Consider the following 20409-nt stretch of genomic DNA (forward strand, 5'->3'; position numbering starts at 1 on the left):
TATGATTTGCATTATTACTCAAGTCATGACAAAAAGTAAGTTCTTAATATTTTAGTCCATTTTTATACACAGTAACATGAAGGTACATGTGATATTTTCATATATATTCATAATGAATTTCAATTGGATTTAACTCTCTTTCCTTCCATCTATTCTTACTAATCTCTTTCCTTCCTATCTTTTCCTTCTTCTCCTTTCATTTGTCTTTTCTTATGGTTGTTTATAAGAGTGTGGATGAAAGTTATCTGAAAAGCCTAAATACCATGATCCATGATCTTGGTTCATATCTGATAGCACAGTATGCAGAGTATCTATAACATTTTTTAAAGAGATCCTTGGGATTTATCACAACACTTTTCAATATGGACAGTCTGTAAGCATGTAGTTTACATGTAAGTATATATATATATATATATATATACGTATATATATGTTTATATATATACATATATATGGTATTTCATTTTAACTTAATTTTGCTTAATGTGTATTTGAAAGCATTTTCTTGTTTGAAGAATATTTGTGAATATTTAATCACATGTTTCCATATAAGATCAGGCCCCACTGTTTCAGAAGTTGATCTCTATGTGGATAATTATTTTTCATAATTACAAAATGCAGTGAAAATAATAATTGTCAAACATTTTGAGTAAATTTTTACTTCTTAAACACCAAAGACAAAAGTGTGCTATTGAGAAAAGAAACAAATTATAAAGAAAAAGACAAAAGAAAATAACAGTATAATGATTGTCTTAATTTGAAGAGTTTATTTTTAGGTAGCTTTAGGTTTAAAGAATTGAGGTGGAAATATAGAGTTCCTATATATTTCTTGTCATCAACATAGAAAATGTTTTCTGCTGTGAACATCTCACTCCAAATTATACAAGCAAGAAATCTATGCTAGCGCATCAGTATCCCACAAGTCTTTCTTCCTTCCTTCCTTCCCCAAACATCCTTAGGACGAAGGAGAGTTCATTTCTTTTGAACTCTCCAACTCTTCATAAATGCATGACAGGCCATCTTTATATGTAAAACAATTTAATTGTCTCCAATATTGTGTGTTTTCTGTAGATCCATTTTCCCTGTTCCTTAAGCTATGGGAAGTACTAATTAATCATTTTATGATCTCCATTGTTCTTTCTTTCCTAGAACACCACATGTAGAATCAAAACACCAAGACATTTTAATTGGCTTATTTAATATACTCATGCATTTTTTCCATAGCTCTTTATGTCTTCATAAATCATTGGGTGTCTGCCACAATGACAGTATACTTGTTGGATGATACGCAATTTTATTTCTTTTTTTATTAGATGTTTTCTTTATTTACAATATCTCCTCTCCCAGGTTCCCCTCCAAAAAAAAATAAGAAAATAAAAGAAAAAAAACTAAAACACACCCCTGTTCCATCCCCTCTCTCTGCTCACCACCTCACCACCTCCTGCTTACAGGCCCTAGTATTCCCCTACATTGGGGCATAGAAACTTCACAGGGCTAAGGGCATCTCTTCCCATTGATGACCAACTTGGTCATCCTCTGCTGTCATATTCTGCTGGAGCCATGAGTCCCACCATGTGTACTCTTTGGTTGGTGTTTTAGTCCCTGGGAGCTCTGAGGGTACTAGTTAGTTCATATTGTTTTTCCTATTAAGGGGCTGCAAACCCTTCAGCTCCTTGGGTCCTTTCTGTAGCTCTTTCATTGGGGACTCTGTACTCAGTCCAATGGATGGTTGTGAGCCTCTACTTCTGTATTAGTCGGGTATATCAGAGCCTCTCGGGAGGCAGCTATATCAGGTTCCTGTTATCCAGCACTTGCTGGCATCCACAATAGTGTCTAGATTTGATGACTGAATATGGGAAGAATTCCCAGGTGGAGCAGTCTCTGAATTGTCCTTCCTTTAGTCTCAGCTCCATAGTTAGTCTCTACAACTCCTTCCATGGGTATTTTGTCCCCCCTTTTAAGAAGGAACAAAGTCCACACTTTGGTCTTCCTTCTTCTTGAGTTTCTTATGGTTTGTGGTTTGTCCTTTGTGTGTTTTGATCTTCTGGACTACTATCCACTTATCAGAGAATGCATACCATGTATATTCTTTTGTGATTGGGTTACCTCACTCAGGATAATGTTCTCCAGGTCCATCCATTATCTCAAGAATTTCAGCCTTATTTATAATAGCCAGAAACTGGAATCAACCCAGATGTCCCTCAACAGAGGAATGGATACAGAAAATGTGGTACATCTACACAATGGAGTACTACTCAGCTATTAAAAACAATGAATTTATGAAATTCTTGGGAAAATGGATACACAATTTTTGCATCCATTGAAGCATTATTGCCCATATCTTTGGTACACTGTGTGTTTTCTCAATACTGAGTTTCATGATTTTTTTTTTGTAGTTTGAGTCCTTTATCTCCTTAGTTCTTTGTAGCTTCCTATATTATGAATGCTCATCACATTCCCCAAAAACTGCTGGTACAAGAGTGCCTACATGTAGGTTGTGGGAACCTGCCCCCAGTTTGTTATGATTGGTAACTAAAGATTGTGGCAGCCAATGGCTGGGCAGGGCAGACAGAGGCAGGACTTGAGAAATTCCTGGGTTTGGGAGCTAGGTAAAGAAAGAAAGAGATATACCTGGAGATGGAGAAGATAGACAACAGCACCTGAGAAGAGTAGAGTACAGGGAGGCACAGCTGACATGTGAAGGAGCTTGGAGAGGACAACCTAGTTGGGCAGCCTTCTGGACCCAGCGCAGCCAAAGTAGAAGTTAAAATTTAATAAGTGATAACTCAGGATTAACCACGTAGAGGGTAGGAAGTGGCCCAGCTGTTTAAGGCATATCAAAATATAAAGTCACTATGTATGTTTGCCTTTCATTCAGGAACATTGAATATTGTGGTGGGCAGCAGGAACATGCATCCAGTATTTATATATAAAAATATCGCTATAGTTCTTTACTAATATTTTCCAATCTGTTTGCTTTGTTTTCCAACTCTGTTGGTACAATTCTTGGGAGAGCATCTTTATTCCTTTAACTTCCATACAGTAAATTATAGAATTTATTTATCCATGTGTTGAACAATGGGTGAAAAATATAGATGTAACTAAATTCATCAAGTTTTCTCCTTATGATTTCTTTTCTTTTCTTTTTTCTTTTTTTTTTTTTTGGTTTTTCTAGACAGGGTTTCTCTGTGTAGTCCTGGCTGTCCTGGACTCATTCTGTAGACCATGCTGGCCTCAAACTCAGAAATCCGTCTGCCTCTGCCTCCCAAGTGCTGTGATTAAAGGTGTGTGCCACCACCGCCCGGCCTGCCACTTATGATTTCTATTTGGAGTCTGTTGTCTACTGTGATTTAACTATTCTGATGGACATAAGGTTTCTGATCAAATTCCACATTAAATATGGACACTCAATGCTCTGACACAGTTTCTTATTAAAGATGATCTTTTCTCCATTGATTTGTCAAGCAATAATTCTATTAAAGAGTAGGTTTATATCATATATATATATTATATATATATATGATATATATATATTGTGTGTTTATGTGTAACACAAATATATGGGCAATCACATATGGATCTCAATCACGATTGCCTTGGATATGCCCTGATAACATGTTATGGAACAAATATTCCAGCAGGTCTTAAGATGTTTGACTTATCTTCAGTAGATAAAGTTATTAAAAAAAGGCACCATTGGTGAAGCATTTTATCAATTTATTTACTAGTATTTTGGCATACTATCATGTGAAATGTCATTACATGAATTCATTCTGTAGCATTTAAAAGAGGAAAAGTTTATTATAGATTTTCTATTTTATGTCAATTATAACAGATTAAAAATGTCTTCTGAGAAGCTCTGCCAGAGCGTGAGAAATACAGAGGCAGAAGCTTACAACCAATGATTGGACTTAGCTTGGGGTCCCAAATGGAGAAGTTATAGAAAGGACAGAAGGAGCTGAAGGTGTTTTCAACCCCATAGGAAAAACAATAATATCAACCAAACAGACCCTGAGAGCTCCCAGGGACTAAACCACCAATCAAAGAGTACGCATGGAGGGACCAATAGCTCCAGCCACATATGTAGCAGAGGATGGCCTTGTCTGGTATCAATAGGAGGAGAAGCCCTTGATCCAGAGAAGGCTTGATTCCCAAGTGTAGGGGAATGCCATAGCAGTGAGGTGAGAGTGGGTAAGTTGGCCTACAGCACCCTCCTAGTAGCAGGGGTAGTTGGGATGGGAGAGGGGCTTCCGGAGGGAGAACTGGGAAAGGGGATAACATTTGAAATATGAATGCATAAAATATCCAATAAAAATATAACAAACTTTAATTAAGGAACTGAATTCAAGTTAAATGATACAGATTGACCAAATAAACTGAAATATATTAGGCTGAATCATAATTTATAAGAAACAACTATATCTTTATTAGAATGTCTACCAAATAGAAAATGTGATCATGCCTGTGAAGCACTGTTTATCGAAATTCTAATTTTATTGAGGTTTCCAAATACCATTTTTGAACCGTTAGTTACTTTTTCATAAAACTATCTCATTGAAAATTTCACACTTCATTTAAATGTCTTAATTTTTTCCATATAAATAAACCACTAAGTGTGAACACAGAATGACAGAATTTAATTGAATCAAGTTTTTATGCTTCATGGTCATAATAATTGTAGTATATTTATTCAAGTCAATATTCCTATTTTTAAATTCAATAACATATAAAAGTATGGAATTAAAAACAGAAATAATGCCCAAGTTAACTTTCTAGGACTTCACAACCATGTTTCACTATTCTTTTATAATACTTAAAATGAATCTGTGTGGGATGATGCAATTTTTAGAGAAAATTTGCATCTGTTTTGAAGTTTGAAAATGACAGTAATTAATAGTACCTTACTCTTTGGTCTGTATATATTTTATTGAAGCTATAGTCACTACTAAAAACAATCACTACCACCATAGCAATTGTATCTGAAATTATATCAGCAAAAATTGTAAAATTTTCATATATTCTGGATTTTTGTCAAATACTAATAATCATATCTTAGGTTTTCAGTACAGAATACTATCAAAATTGAAGCATCTTTCATATCAAAAGATAAAATTAATTCAAAACTTTTACTTAATTGTACATGATTATGAAAGCAACAGGAAGATCTTTTAACAATGGCTGTCTTCATTGATGATCCTTCTGATAATCTTTATTACCTGTTTTATACAAGTTAAATGATAAGAGCAAGACATTTGCTATGACAATCCAGAATAAGGCAATCTAACACATTTTGATGTATGCAAATGACCTAAATTGCATGGGCAAAGCAATTAAGTAAAATTAAAAAAAAAGAAACAAACAAAATACAAAATCCCAGGAAGAAAGACAACCTAGCAAGAGTTATAAGTATTATACATTGTACTACTATCCTGCATTGTTACCTCAAGCCAGTAAAATTTCCCAGATATCTCTTTCATTTGTGCCTTGTCACATGAGCTAAGTATATCAGAATGTATTCTAAAATCTCCTAAAATAGAAGCTCGGGAAATGAACAGTACTACCTTTGTCAAAATGTATATATGCATACCTGCTGAACAAAACAAGTAAAATTTCAAATTTTATCTTTGATGTCAGATATGGTGAAGTGAGAGTTAGCTCTGAAATGGCTGTCTATTAATATGGTATTTCACACAACTCCAAGCACAACAGATTTGGTCTACTAGAGCAAAGCCTCTTCAACTGAAGTGTTTGTAGAAGACCTTCGGTTAGAGGCTGATAGAATTGAATTAATGAAGGAAAGAAGTAGTGTCAATTTTACCCTCCAGAACTTTCTAGATGAGGCAGTAATTGTCTACAGTCTCTGCTTTGGCTTTATGTCCTATGTTCTTTTACCATTTAGTCACTGTTTAGCCACATTATGACATTATGAGTTAGTTTATTTAGAATAGGTCAATTGACAAATAGAATATGAATAAAGTTTGTTTACCTATGCTAAAAATTCTAAGGATCTCCTGTGTAATTTTGTTGCACCTTTGAATGTTTTGCAAATATTTCTCATTTGGATTTTCACAAAGGCTGGACTTGTAAACAGAACAATTTCATGCATGTGTATTTAGGAAAAAAAGATTAAGACCATTGTAAGCTGAACCCTAAAAATTACTATTCTTTATATTTTGAAATTTTAATTAGATAATTTTTCCTTTCCTCTCTCTGCTGTATACCTCTATAAATTTAAGTTTTATTCACCAGATGTAATTTTTCTCTTGGAGCTTTACAGTTCAATAAGCTTACACTTTCTAGTTCTTTCTGAACCCTGGCTGGCTGGTTTGACTCAGTTCTGGCTCAAAATTCCTCTCCAAGCTGACTAATTCAAAATGGTTTCTCTTGGCTTCTGATTGAATTACACTGTCTGGCCTTGTACCAACTTTGGAAACATGTTCTAATCTGACTCCTCATTCTGTCTTTACCTCCTCTCTAGCTTTGTTTCTACATTTTTCTATAAAGCTAACCTGGGAAGCCTGCCTCCCTTTCTGTCTCTCTGTGCTACTCTCTTTAGTTGCCTCTATTTCCTGTTCTGAGAGTTAGGACTATTCTACCTCTGATTCATTCTGTCAAACTTTTCTCTTCCTTTTCACTTTGTCTGCCCCTCAAATTCAAACATGGCTGCCTTCTACAAACCAACTTTACCTTCACTGTTAAAGATTAAAAGGGTGTACTAAGGGTTTATCTATATTCCAGCCAGATCATGCTATAATCCAAGATGTGTCTACATTCCAGCCAGATCACATAGACCAAGAAAGTCTTCTGATGTGATCCCTTACCACAGCAGCCATGTTGCTGCATTAAAATTCCTCTAGACACTGATAATTGATTTTATATGCATATATGCAAATAAGATGTATGTTTATGTATGTCTATATTTAATCCTAAATGCATAAATAAAAATTGTTCAGTATATATCATGCTATCTGTATGTATATTTTCACTTTCACCTATCACTATAGGTTAATAATATGTGGGCTTTTGATCTAGTTATTTGAGGCTTTTCTGTTCTGAAATGAGTAAAGGCTCATTTGAAAGGATTTTGTTTATTTGCTGATGATATTTCACCCTAAATATACATTGGAGTGGAATAGGGAATGTGTATTGATATTCTATTACATAACTCTATATGAAATTTATAATTCCTCATTGTGTACCTACATTAATATCTCTCTTTATAACTTGAATTAGTGAGTTTGTATTTGTTCAATATTGATTTCACTGCAACTTCTTTAAGAACTTTCACATCTTTATTATTGATTAGAATTCAAAACATCATTTAGATTGATGTAGTCTTCCATGATTACTAAAATTTCATGGAAATTTAACATTGAAAGCATTTAAAATATTATATTCTGTCATGTGTGGGAACAAAGATTTCTATAATTACAGTTATTTTGTTGCTATTTCATATTTTAAACTACAGAAGACTCTGCCTCTACCATGTGCATAAAACAGAGATTCAAGATCAAGCACTGTTATGTCTCAGCCATTTGTTTACTGTAATAAAATATCACAGGGAAGGTAATGCTTAAAGAACACATTTTTCCTCCTAGTTCTGGAGGTTGTGACATTCAACCTCAGGGATGTAGGCTTGCATATTTCAAAATCTACTTTAATAAATATACTTAAATGATGTAAACTCCCTTTTAATCCATCATTCGCCAGAGGTAGTGCAAAGATTAATAGGGTAAAGGAGGATGTGGACCTATTTAGAAATAGTTCTTTGGTAGAAATCCAACCTGCATTGTCAGGATATCAGTACTTCAGTTCATATGAATCTGCAGTATTGTCTCCATCCAGAAGAAGCCTCAAGTCTCTGCTAATCAGCCTGAATCCACTGAAGCTGCAACAAGGCCCTAGAACACTGCCTGAAGTTCTCTAGTGTGTTTCTCTCTACATAGTCATGCCAAACAATGATCAGCAAAGAATGTCAAGAAGAACCAATAACACACTGCCTATTCAAAAAAGACTTGCTCAGTAAAGACCAACAATGAACAGCAAAGAGTGGCAAGGCAAAATACTACCACATAGCATTTCCACTGTCTGTAAGGTTATATTTATCCCCTTTACAAAAATGTGATATTATAAGTGTCAGCTCTAGCAAAATCTGACATGCTCCTTTTCCAGGCTACTTATAGAAAACACATGTCTGTTCTCAGCAAAACATTCTTCACGTGTCTGCTCCAACACAAACATCCTCTCATAAGACAGTTTCAAGAAAAATACCACTTGACACAACTGAGTCAATGAAATTTCAAATTTATAGTGGATTACCATATTTGATATTGAGAAATAACATAGTAGCTTTTACCCTCTTCAAAGATTGATCATGTTTGTTATATACTCCTGTGACAGAATAGCAAAGACTGGTACACTGTATCTCACAAACATCTTACTTCATGGTTGAGGACTCCACTCTATGACCTAATCATCTCTCGAAATCCCATCTATATAAGCTCTATCACTGGGTCCTAAGTTCTAATACACTAAACTTTTAGCTGATACAATCTTACAAGCCATAACAACTTATATAAGAACTGCAAATAGGCAAAGAAAGAGATGCTGTAAATTCATGTTAATTGGAAGTTGTCATGAATAAAATAAAGTGGGCTGAATTGAAACAATACTTCTTTTGTGTTGTCCATGATATCATAGCTAGTTTTCTTTAATTGACTCTTAGAAAGGAAGATATATATATATACACACACATACATATATACATGTCACCAACTACCAAAGTCTTAGCTGGTTGATTCAGAGCTTTCTTTAGATAATTTGCCATGTTTATTCTGACTTTGTTTATGTCTATAGTTTTCATGAATTTGAGGTCAGATCTTAATTTTCATAAAGGACTGTAAATTCTTTGCTTATATATAATTCCATGGTTTTATTCTCCTTTTTTACATATGAAAGAACTTAGACCATAAAATTTTAAAACTGAAGTAAAATCAAAAGTATCAAAGTATATGTTTGTTTTACTTGCTCAGGATTTTATATTTGAATACAAAAGCAAAACATTCGTGCAGTATAAGAGAAACAAATAACTACCACCATGAACTTTAATTTTTTTAATACAAACATATATATATAACATAATGTCATATGTTTCTAACCATTACATATATTTGCTGTTTTATGCACTTTCTTGCTCTGTTTTCCAAGAGAATACTGTAACCATATTTTGTTGACAGCCTCTTAATTGTTTAATATTAAAAGCAGCTGTGCATCAACTCAATTACAGGATCCTGTTTGTCATCATTTATCTCCAGAAGTGAATTAAATGTTAACATCAGCTACAAGGAAATGTGCTCACATAGGCATTTCTATTCTTTACCTCTTTGCTCTTTAAGTGTATCAAATGGAGACACTCAGGGAAATGACTTTGTTACAATGCCAGATCTTTTGGCACATAGCACTTAAAAGATGTTGGTCTTGGCTGTAATTAAAGCAACATAAAAATATTTTTTTAAGGAGTACTACTCAACCTGAGGATTTTTGTGTGCATATTTTGATGTAGCCATCTTGTCTTTATAAAACATAATAGGAATATAAGTTTTCAGAAGGGTCTTTTTAAATCCTTCATATGCTGAGCAATGGATCATGAGAATAATTGGGAATTTTTAAAAATGGTAGACTAAATAAAGAAAAAGATGAGGAATGTGATGGGTTCTTTTGACAATCATGAGGAAAGTTAGTGGTTTACCAAATGGAATAAAAAGAGGGTTTTAAATATTTACATTGTAGGAGAGGAATGTAAATGTAAAGTTTTTCCAATTCAGATTCATAGTCTTTCAAATAACAGAAAGAAAGGCATAACAAGTCATTATGCAAATCCTTTTTAATTTAGAACTCAAATCTAAACATCCATGATGGAAAGCAGCACAGGCAATATGACTGAAGACAACACTAAGGGAAGTCTGCAGACATTATCATGAATTACTCAAGTCAGGGGTATTTTTAAGTTTGAGTTATTTAACTGCTTCTTAATTTGCCTTACATTATGTCATTAGATTACAGCAAGGCTGATCAGCCAAAGTCATGTATAGCAAACAATGTCAGGAGTCAGGGTGCTGGGATCAAATTTTACCTTAAATTTGTCTATAATGGTACAGTAGTATGCTTAAGGCATAATATAACCTCACATATCCTTCCTGGAAATGATTTTGAAGATCTGAGAGATAGAAAAGCCAGTAATTATTTCTACTATGAAACTGAGCAGAAAAATTCAGTCAGTCTGATTAAGAGATAATTTAATTAAAGGATCTAATTACTATCCTTAACCCTTGACTTCCTGTCAAGTAACCCATTCTGAATGAGACAGAATTATTCTGATAGGTCTGACAAGAGTCTCCAAAATTTATATGTCTAATAAATCAATAGCATATACTGATACAATATAGCTTTGGGTACCTAATTTTAAGGAGCATTCATTGAAAAGTGCATTTATATTATGGAATTCAATGCAATATAATATATAAATATATGTTTTCTTTTGTTTGGAAGATCTAGTATTCATCATAGAAAAAATAACTGAAATTATCCTAGAACTGGAGAGGTACACTGTGGGCATAAATTCTGGAATCAATTGTGGCATGACTTTTTTAAAGAAATGAATGTTTTAACCATACTGAATTAAAATTTCACAGGTTCACACCTCAGTCATATAGCATTTGAAGGGAAAATCAGGATTGATCTTATACTGGTTAAAGATGTAATGCCAAATTTATTGAGGTAGAAATAATAAATATAAAATAATTGAGACCTAATTTTAAAATTAGGTTTTATAAAATAATCATCTTATTTTTGCACCTTGTCTTAGTATAAACAAATTCTTGTGAGATACATGAACAGGATACAGCATTTTGCTGCATAGAAGAAATACTCTCAGTGATAAAAATAGACAATATTTCAGAGTAAAGGCTGGAAAAAAGTTTGCCAAGCAAACGGTCCCCACATACAAGGTGTAGTAGCCATTTTAATATCCCATAAAATAGACTTTCAATCAAATCAAAAGTTAACAAAAGGGATAAGGAAGGACACTTTATACTCCTCATGGAAAAATTCAGTAAGATGAAGTCTTAATTCTGAATATCTATGTTCTAAATGCAATGGCACCCACATTCATAAAAGAAACTTTATTAAAGCTTATAACACACATTGAACCTCACACAATAATAGTGGGAGACTTCAACATTCTACTTTTGCCAATGGACCCATCTTTAAAATAGAAACTAAACATACAGTGAAACTAACAGAACTTATGAACCAACTTATGAACAGATATCTACAGAACATTTCACCCTAAGACAAGATAACATACCTTCATGGTTCCTTCTCCAAAATTGACTATACAATTTGACACAAAACAAGGCTCAAAAATACAATAAGATTGAAATATTCTCCTACCTTCTATCAGATAACCACAGGTTAAGGCTGGACTTCAATAACAGATACATCAGAAAGCACAAATACTCATGGGAACTGAACCAATCTCTACTCAATGATAACTTGGTCAGGGAAGAAGTAAAGATAGAACATGAAGAGTTCCCAGAATACAATGAAAATGAAGTAACAGAACACCCAAACTTATGGGACACAATAAAAGCAATGTTAAGAGGAAAATTAATAGCACTAGGTGAATTAATAAAGAAATTGGGGAGATCCTATACTAGCAACTTTACAGCACACCTGAAACCTCTAGAACAATACAAACAAACAAAAAACCATAAAAATAAACACCAAGAGGAAAAACAAAATCCAAGAGGAGTAGATGACAGGAAGGAGCTAGACTCAGGGCTGAAATCACTGTATTATAAACAAAGAGAACAAAAGGAAGAATCAACACAGAAGAGCTGGTTCTTTCGGAAAATCAACAAAATGGATAAACCTGTAGCCAAACTAATTAAAGAGTACAGAGACAGTACAGAAATTAACACAATGAAAAATGAAAAGACAGACATAAAAAAACTGAGGAAACTCAAAAACTTCAACTTGTCTTACTACATAAGCCTATACTGAACAAAATGAGAAAATCTAGATGAAATGGATAATTTCCTAGACAGAACTATGAATCAAAATTAAATCGAAATCCGGTAAATTATATAAATAGTTCTATGGTCCCTAAAGAAATAGAAGCAGTCATTAAAAAACATCCAATGAGATAAAGCTCAGGAACAGATGGTTTTAGTTCAGAATTCTACCAGACCTTCAAGAAGACCTAATATCATCTTCCTCAAACTATTCCAAAAGTAGAAACAAAAGAAACCTAATTCACTCTAGGAGGGTTCAGTCACTCTGATACCTAAACCACACAAAGATCCAACAAAAAAGAAAACTACAGTCCAACTTCATTTATGAATATCAATGTAAAGTAGTTAATAAAATTCTCTGAAACTGAATCCAAGAACATATTAAAAGCATCATTCACCACAAATAAGTAGGTTTCATCCCACAGTTGCAGAGATGGTTCAAAATATGAAAATCAATCAATGTAATCTACTATATAAAGGAAATCAAAGAAAAAATCACTTGATCATCTCTTTAGATACTGAAAAGGCCTTTGACAATGTACAACACCTCTTCATGTTAAAAGACTTGGAGAGAACAGTAAATAATGGCACATATATAAACATTAATAAAGGCAATATATACCAAACCAACAGCATACATCAAATTAAATGTAGAGGAAACTACAAACAACCCCACTAAAATAAGGGATAAAACACTCTCTCCCTATCTATTCCATATAGTACATGAAGTTCTAGCTAGAGAAATTAGATTAAAAAGGGAAATCATGTGGATAAAAATTGGAAAGGAGGAAGTCAAAATATCACTATTTACAGATGATGTGAAAGTATATGTAAGCGACCCCCAAAATTTCACCAGAGAATTCTTACACATGATATAAAATTAAATACATGATATAAAATTCTTAATACAAATGATAAACAGTCTATGAGAGAAATTAAGAAAACAACATCTTTCACAATGGCCACAAGTAATATAAAATATCTGATAACTCTTACCACGCAAGTGAAAGATCAACATAACAAGAACTTCAAGTCCCTGAAGAAAGAAATCAAAGAAGACCTCAGAAAATGGAAAGGTCGCCCATGCTCATGGATTGATAGGTTTAACAGTGAAAATGACCACCTTACCAAAAGCAATCTATAAATTCAATACACTCTCCATCAAAATTCTTCAGAGGCATGGAAAGACTAATTTTCAAGTTCATATGGGAAAAAAAAAAACAGGAAAGACGAAAAAAAAATTCTCCACAATAAAAGATAAACTGGGAGAATCACTATCCTTGACCTCAAGCTGTACTACAAACAATAGTGATAAAAAATAGCAAGGTATTGGTATAGACACAGAAGGATACATCAATGAAATAGAAGTGAGGACCTAAAAAAAAATCCACACACTTATGGACACTTGTTCTTTGACAAAGAAGCCAAAACCATACAGTGGAAAAGAGGAAGCATCTTTAAAAAATGGTGCTGGTCTAACTGGTGGTCTGTATGTAGAAGAATAAAAGTAGATCTAACTTTATCACCTTGCACAATGTTCAAGAATAAATGGATCAAAGACCTCAATGTAAAACCAGAGACACTGTATTTAATACAAAAGAAAGTGGGAAAAAGTCTCTAACTCATTGGCAAAGGAGAAAATCAACCAATCATCAATGCCTCAGGCTCTAAGATCAACAATTGATAAATGGGATCTCATGAAACTGAAAAGCTTCTGTAAGGAAAAGGAGACTGTCAATAGAACAAAATGGAAACATACACATTGGGAAAAGATCTTCACTAACCTTACATCTGATAGAGTGTTAATGTCAAAAATAGAGAAAGAACTCAAGAAGTTTACTTCCAAAAAAACAAATAAACTATTAAAAAATGTAGTAGAGACTAAACTGAAAATTCTCAATAGAAGAACCTCAAATGAACTAGAAGCACTAAAGGAAATGTTCAAAGTCCTTAGTCATCAGAGAAATGCAAATTAAAATGACCGTGAGAATCTGCCTTACACAAATCAGAATGGCGAAGTTAAACTCCAGAGAACCAAAATAACAGTTTTAAAAATTAAGTGCAGAATTAAACAATGATTTCTCAACTGAAGAATATCAAATGGTCAAGAAGCACCTAAAGAAATGTTCAACATCCTTAGTCATCTTAGAAATGTAAATCAAAACAACCCTGAGATTACACTTCACACCTGTTGAATGGCTAAGATCAATAAGTCAGGTGAAAGCTGATGCTGGCAAAGATGTGGAGAAAGAGGAACACTCCATTGTTGGTGGGATTGCAAACTGGTACAACTACTCTGGAAATCAGTCTGGCAGTTACTCAGAAAATTGGAAATAGTTCTATCTGAAGATTCACCTATACCCTTCCTGGATATATACCCAGAAGATGTTCCACCTTACTATAAAGACATGTGCTCCACTATGTTCATAGCAGCCTTATTCATAATAGCCAGAACCTGTAAATAGCCCGGAGGTCACAAAAGCAAAGACTGAATACAGAAAATGTGCTATACTATTCAGCTATTAAGCATGAGGACATCATGAATTTTGTAGGAAAATTGATGGAACTCGAAAATATCATCCTGAATGAGGTAACCCAGACCCAAAAGGACATGCATGGTATGTACTCACTGATAAATGGATATTAGCCAAAATGTTCAGAGTACCAATGATATAATCTGCAGACCATAGAAGTTTGACAAGAAGGAAGTTGCAAGTGAGGATTCTTCAATCCCATTTTTTTAAAATGGGGAAAATGAGGGAGGCAGAGGGAAGGAGGGCTCTAAGTCAGAGAAGGGAGGAGGAAATGAAAAGGGGGCAGGGTTAAATATGAAGGTGGGAAACTAGAGAGTTCAGAAGGCCAGGAGGATGAATGGAAATATGCAGCTTCTCTGGGTAGGAGTGGAGGGGACACTCTCGATAGTCCTAGAGACCTGGGATTTGAGAGAGTCCCAGGACTCAGTAGGAATGACCTTTGCAGAAATGCTCAAGGGTCGGGAGTGGGAACCTGAATCGATCTCCTCCAGTAGATTGAGAGGACCCAATTCTAGGGATGGGATCACCAACCCATCATCAAAATTTCTGAGCCAGAATTGTTCCAGTCTAAAAGAAATGCATGGAAAAAAATGAATCAGAGATTGAAGGAAAGGCTGCACAGTTACTAGCCCAAATTGGCATTCATCTCATGGTGGAGCACCAAAGCCTGACTCTATTACTGATGCTATGATGTGCTTAGAGACAGAACCTAACATGGCTGTCCTCTGAGAGGTCCAAATAGTAGTTGATTGAGGCAGATGCAGTTGCTTATGACCAACCATAAGCCTGAGCTCTGGGAGCCCCATAGAAGAACTAGAGGAAGAATTAAGGAGTTTCAGGGGATGGCAACCCTATAGAAATACTAACAATATCAACTAACTTGAACCCCTGAGAGGTTCCAGAGAATAAGCCACTAACAAAAGAGCATATGAGGGCTGGTGGAAGGGCCCTAGCACACTAAAAGCAGAGGACTGCCTTATCTGGCTTCAGTAGGAAAGGATGTACTTATTCCTACAGAAATTTGAGGCCCCAGATAAGGGAGATGCCTGAGTAGTGTGTGAGGAAGAGTATACTGTCAGAGGCAAATGGAAGGGAGTGTGGTGAAGAACTGTGGAAGGGGGTACCAGAAAGTAAAATAAATTAATTAATTAAAAAAATAACTAACTTTAATACATTTTGCAACTATAATTTCAAAACAAGTTGTCTTTAAATTTTTGATAGGTGACATAATCTCCAAAAAGAAATTTTTTCTTACATTAAAAAGTAAGCATTAAAAAAAGTTAGGTCTGCAGTTAGGATAACTTGCTTCTCTTGCAGAGGATCTGGCTCCCATTCCCAGTACCCATCAAGTTTCTGTACTTCTACTTCCAGAGAATTCACCACCCTTTTCTGGCCTCAGTAGTCACCTTTTCATCCACAGTAAATGAAAAGTAGAAATATACATATTCATAAATATTTTTGTTAAAATATTTATGATTAGGTAAGGTTTAAACAAAGTTCTCGATTTCAAATATTAATAAATTAATCCATATCTAAGAATGTTTCATAGTATTATTTGTACTTTGAAACTCTGAAAGCATTATTATAAGGCAGGATAGATTTCTAACTCAAATTACCACTGCTTAAGATAATAACTACCCATTGATGCTAGACTTCTGAGTTTATTTAAATCCAGGTATTTCATCATTTTTCACTAATATACATATTTATTTCAGTTTTTAGTCATTCTCTTTATTTAAATATTTAATCAATGGATATTTAAGATTAGTATAGTCTTGTAAATTTTTTGCTAAGATATATGAATATCTTATTTCTTCATAAGTTTGAATAATTGATATTTATAAGATATAAATACTAAAATTAAATATTATTTGCTGCTCACACTTGATTGATTTTGCTGTTTAGTTTTCCCAAGTTCTATATGTTAAGTCTCTCATCCTTCAGAGTAAAAATTTTAACAGCTTTAGGAATAATTGTATGTAAAATCTAAAGGGTATCATATTCTTGTAGATGAAGATAGGATAAAGAAACTAAGAATGCTATTTTATGATAGAAAGTGAGCAATGTTGACTCTTGTCTGTGACTACATGGAAATGCCATTGATACATAAGCACTTCTGTCCTCTCCAGAGGCATGAGATGCAGGAGGCCAATTCTGCATCCTAGTTGTTTTTTATTTACCCATAAAGGAACAAAACCACCTTGGGAAAAATGTAGTAAAAATTTAATCCAGCAATATGTCTGCTGGGACAAGGGATCACACCAAAATTCCTAAGTCTGTGTAATCCAACTAGAATGCAGACAGGTACACAACTTTAAGGTAAAATTAGTTTGTAGAAGGAAGCAACCATGTTTGAAAAGTGAAGTCTAGTTGAGGGGCAAAGTGACAAATAAGAGAAAGATTTGAGAGAATGAGTCAGATATGCCCTATCCTCTCATGAAAACAGCACAATAAGTAGAACCTATATGAGAACATTGCAGGGACAGAGACTTTGTCAGCTGGAAGTTAGTGCAATGAGTGTAGTAGAGTGGAGATGAGGTGATTTGTTAGTTTAGGCAGTTCGGTAGAGGACAGTGAGACAGATGAAGTCAGAGAATAAGAAGGAGCTAGAATATTATAACAAATTACCAGAATTAGTTTGAGGACAATCAGAGCAATTCAGTGAGAAACTATTCAGAGCCAGATTGAATCAGTCAGCTTGGAGAAGAGTTTGAGTTGGTCCACCCATCCATTTCAGAAAAAAACTAGAAAGGGAGAGCATATTCAGCAATATGCTGGTGAGATGAGAATCACATCTAGAAAAATAAATGTATCTTTTACAGAGCAGGGATGACAAAAGCTGAAAGGCTCTTGGACAACTTGTGTGTGTGTGTCAAATTGGATGACCAGTTCATCTCCCCAATGCCTTACCTTAATTTCTGATACAAGGCTCATAAAAATATCCTGACAAAAGTCTTGTACCTTTTGCTTATTCCAGCTATAAATGTGCCTTCTCTTTCTTTGAATCTCCAACCTATTATACACTCTAAAATTTTTTTTTCAAGTTTACGCTGCCTTTGTCTATTAACTTTACTTTTTTAATTACTAGGCAAAGTTCCCATATTGCTTTGGTGACCATTGATTTGTCTGGGACGCATGTACCTCCAGTTACACTCAAATGAGGTAAGAGTAAAACCCTGAAATTTTCTCTGATACCCTACTGTCCCATATCACCATGAAAAAAGTAGGTCTATATATAACTGGAATATATGTCATATCTTTTGACAGGAAGGTGCTTGTAACCTTTACGTGTTTAGAATTTTCATGAAAAGTAATGCATAAAATTCTCTGAAAAGAAGGATTCAGATAATTAAACTTCACACATGCTACATGCATTTTTATGAAACTTTCTAGTATACTCAGCAAGCACACACACACACAAACACACAGAGAGAGAGAGAGAGAAAGAGAGAGAGAGGGAGAGAAAGAAAGAGAAAGAGAAAGAGAAAGACAGACAGACAGAGACAGACAGAGAATAGAAAATTGTAGTTTTCTATACAGTTTTTTCCAACTGAGTATTCATTACATGAGTTCATATATCATACCAAATACAGCCTTTTGAAATGTGGTGGTCTATTGCTACTCTAAATAGTTTACTACCAACTCGGGATACTCCCTTGGGCCTCCAAAGAACAAGGCTCCCATTTAAATCTTGCTAAGTCTCCCTCCCTCAAAACTCTAGGTTTCTATGTATGCTATCTGTGTCCAGGTCAATGGTTCAAAAGTATAACAATACAAATATATAATATTCAATCAAATACTACTTACAACACCATATAAATATGTCATTAATGTACAAACAAGCCAAAGGAAATAAGGACATAAATAAATAAACATAGGTAAGTAGACAACAGATCGGAAAAATGGGAGTAAAAAAAATAAAAACGAAGACGAAAGAACTAGATATGTATAGATATAAAAACCCCATTATTCTATTCAAGATCTTTTATCGCCTCTTAAAATAAATAGCAGTTTCCTTCATCAAATAGCCATTTAAAGGAAGAATTTCTTATCAGAACTTATGTGAATGAGATATTCAGTAATTGGACAGTATTTCTACAATAATTCATAGCTGGGGGTCTTTATTCTTTCATCAAATTCAAGTTTCTGCCATATTTTTAATGAATACAAATAAATCATCACAAGTGGGACACCCTGGGATCCTTTGTTAGAAAACAAAAGTTTCAGTCACTTCAGTACCATGTGTTAACACAGTTCACATTAACAGCATGGCTACAATCTTATTTTGGAAATGAATAAAAAGATGAAAAGAAAACATCCTACTTTGTGGTTTGATGTTTTTCAATAACCATTAATGTCTATTTCCACCAAAATATAGAAAAATGTCAGGAAATGTTCATAGTAAGGGAAATAAGAATATAACCCAGAAGTTTTTATTCCCTTCTACTGAAAACTGTTATTGAGGTTATACTCCTTTAGTAAATCATTTAAGGCAGAAGTAATATTTATATATTAATCAGACAACACAAAACTAGACACTGGTATCTCTAAGTCCCCAATCTAACTCAATTGCATAGTGAGATTATTCTTTATGACTTGTGACAATATTTATAGTTACTTCCATTAATTGTGAAACAGCCCCATATTTATGTTGTTCCAAAGGCTGAGGGCCTGGCTCGCTCTCTCTCTCTCTCTCTCTCTCTCTCTCTCTCTCTCTCTCTCTCTCTCTCTCTCTCTCTCTCTCTCTCTCTCTCTCTCTCTCTCTCTCTCTGTCTCTGTCTCTGTCTCTCTTTCTCTCCAGAGAGAGTGGGCCTGCTGCTGAGGCCCGGGTCTCTCTACACCCCCCCTCCAGGGATGACCTGTTTGCTGCGAGGCACCTTAATTAAAAAGGAGGCAATGCATAAATGAGTTATTTTATTGTAGGAAGGATAGAATATGCTGGTTAAGTAAAGAGAAGAAAAGGAGAGGAAGGAGAGAGAGAAAGGAAGGAGAGGGAGAAAGTCAGAGAAGAGAACAAAGAGCATAGAGGAAAGAGAGAGCAAGAGAGTAAGAGAGAAGAGAAAAGTAAGAGAGTGAGGAGGTAAGAGAACAAGAGAGAGAGGTGGGGACAAACCACCCCTTTTATTGTATGGGGCGTGGCATGCCTGACTTGTGGTCAGATGACTAGGTGTAAGGTACAGCTAGAATGCTAGGAGATTGAGACATTGTCTGCCTGATAGAGCACACATCTCCTGCAGGGGCAGCTGTGAGGGGTCTGGGTTGAAATCTGAGCCATTGGTTTCAGGAACTATCACCGAACACCTACCATCCCTTGTGAACAAATTTACTTTGCTCAGTGGGTCTCCAGGGTTCTGAAGTGGCTGCTCTACTGGACTCTGGCTGTCAGATCTGCCTACTGCCCCACATATTTATATGAAATGGTGAAAGGGAGCCAAAATTAAATTATTAAAACTTTCTAAATGCTAACTATATCATCTTCAAGCTACAGGCTCAACACTTGTTGTTTTGAAAAGTTTATCAATTGTACAATTTCTCCCTTTCACAGAAAAACACATAGAGTTTCTCTAAATTAAACCAAACATACTTACCTATTTTTCAATTATATTTATCTTTATTTTATACTTAATACACAATATATGGAGTATAGAAATTATAGGAATTTTTAGCCATAATTATCTTCTTTGAATGATCCTTATTTAGATATTCTTTATTGTTATTACTGATATATTTAAGTATTTAAACATCCTCATGTAATTTTGTGATATATATATACATTTTATATTCAACAAATAACATAAATT

Source organism: Mastomys coucha, unplaced genomic scaffold (assembly GCF_008632895.1).
Source record: "Mastomys coucha isolate ucsf_1 unplaced genomic scaffold, UCSF_Mcou_1 pScaffold15, whole genome shotgun sequence".
Classification (NCBI taxonomy): domain Eukaryota; kingdom Metazoa; phylum Chordata; class Mammalia; order Rodentia; family Muridae; genus Mastomys; species Mastomys coucha.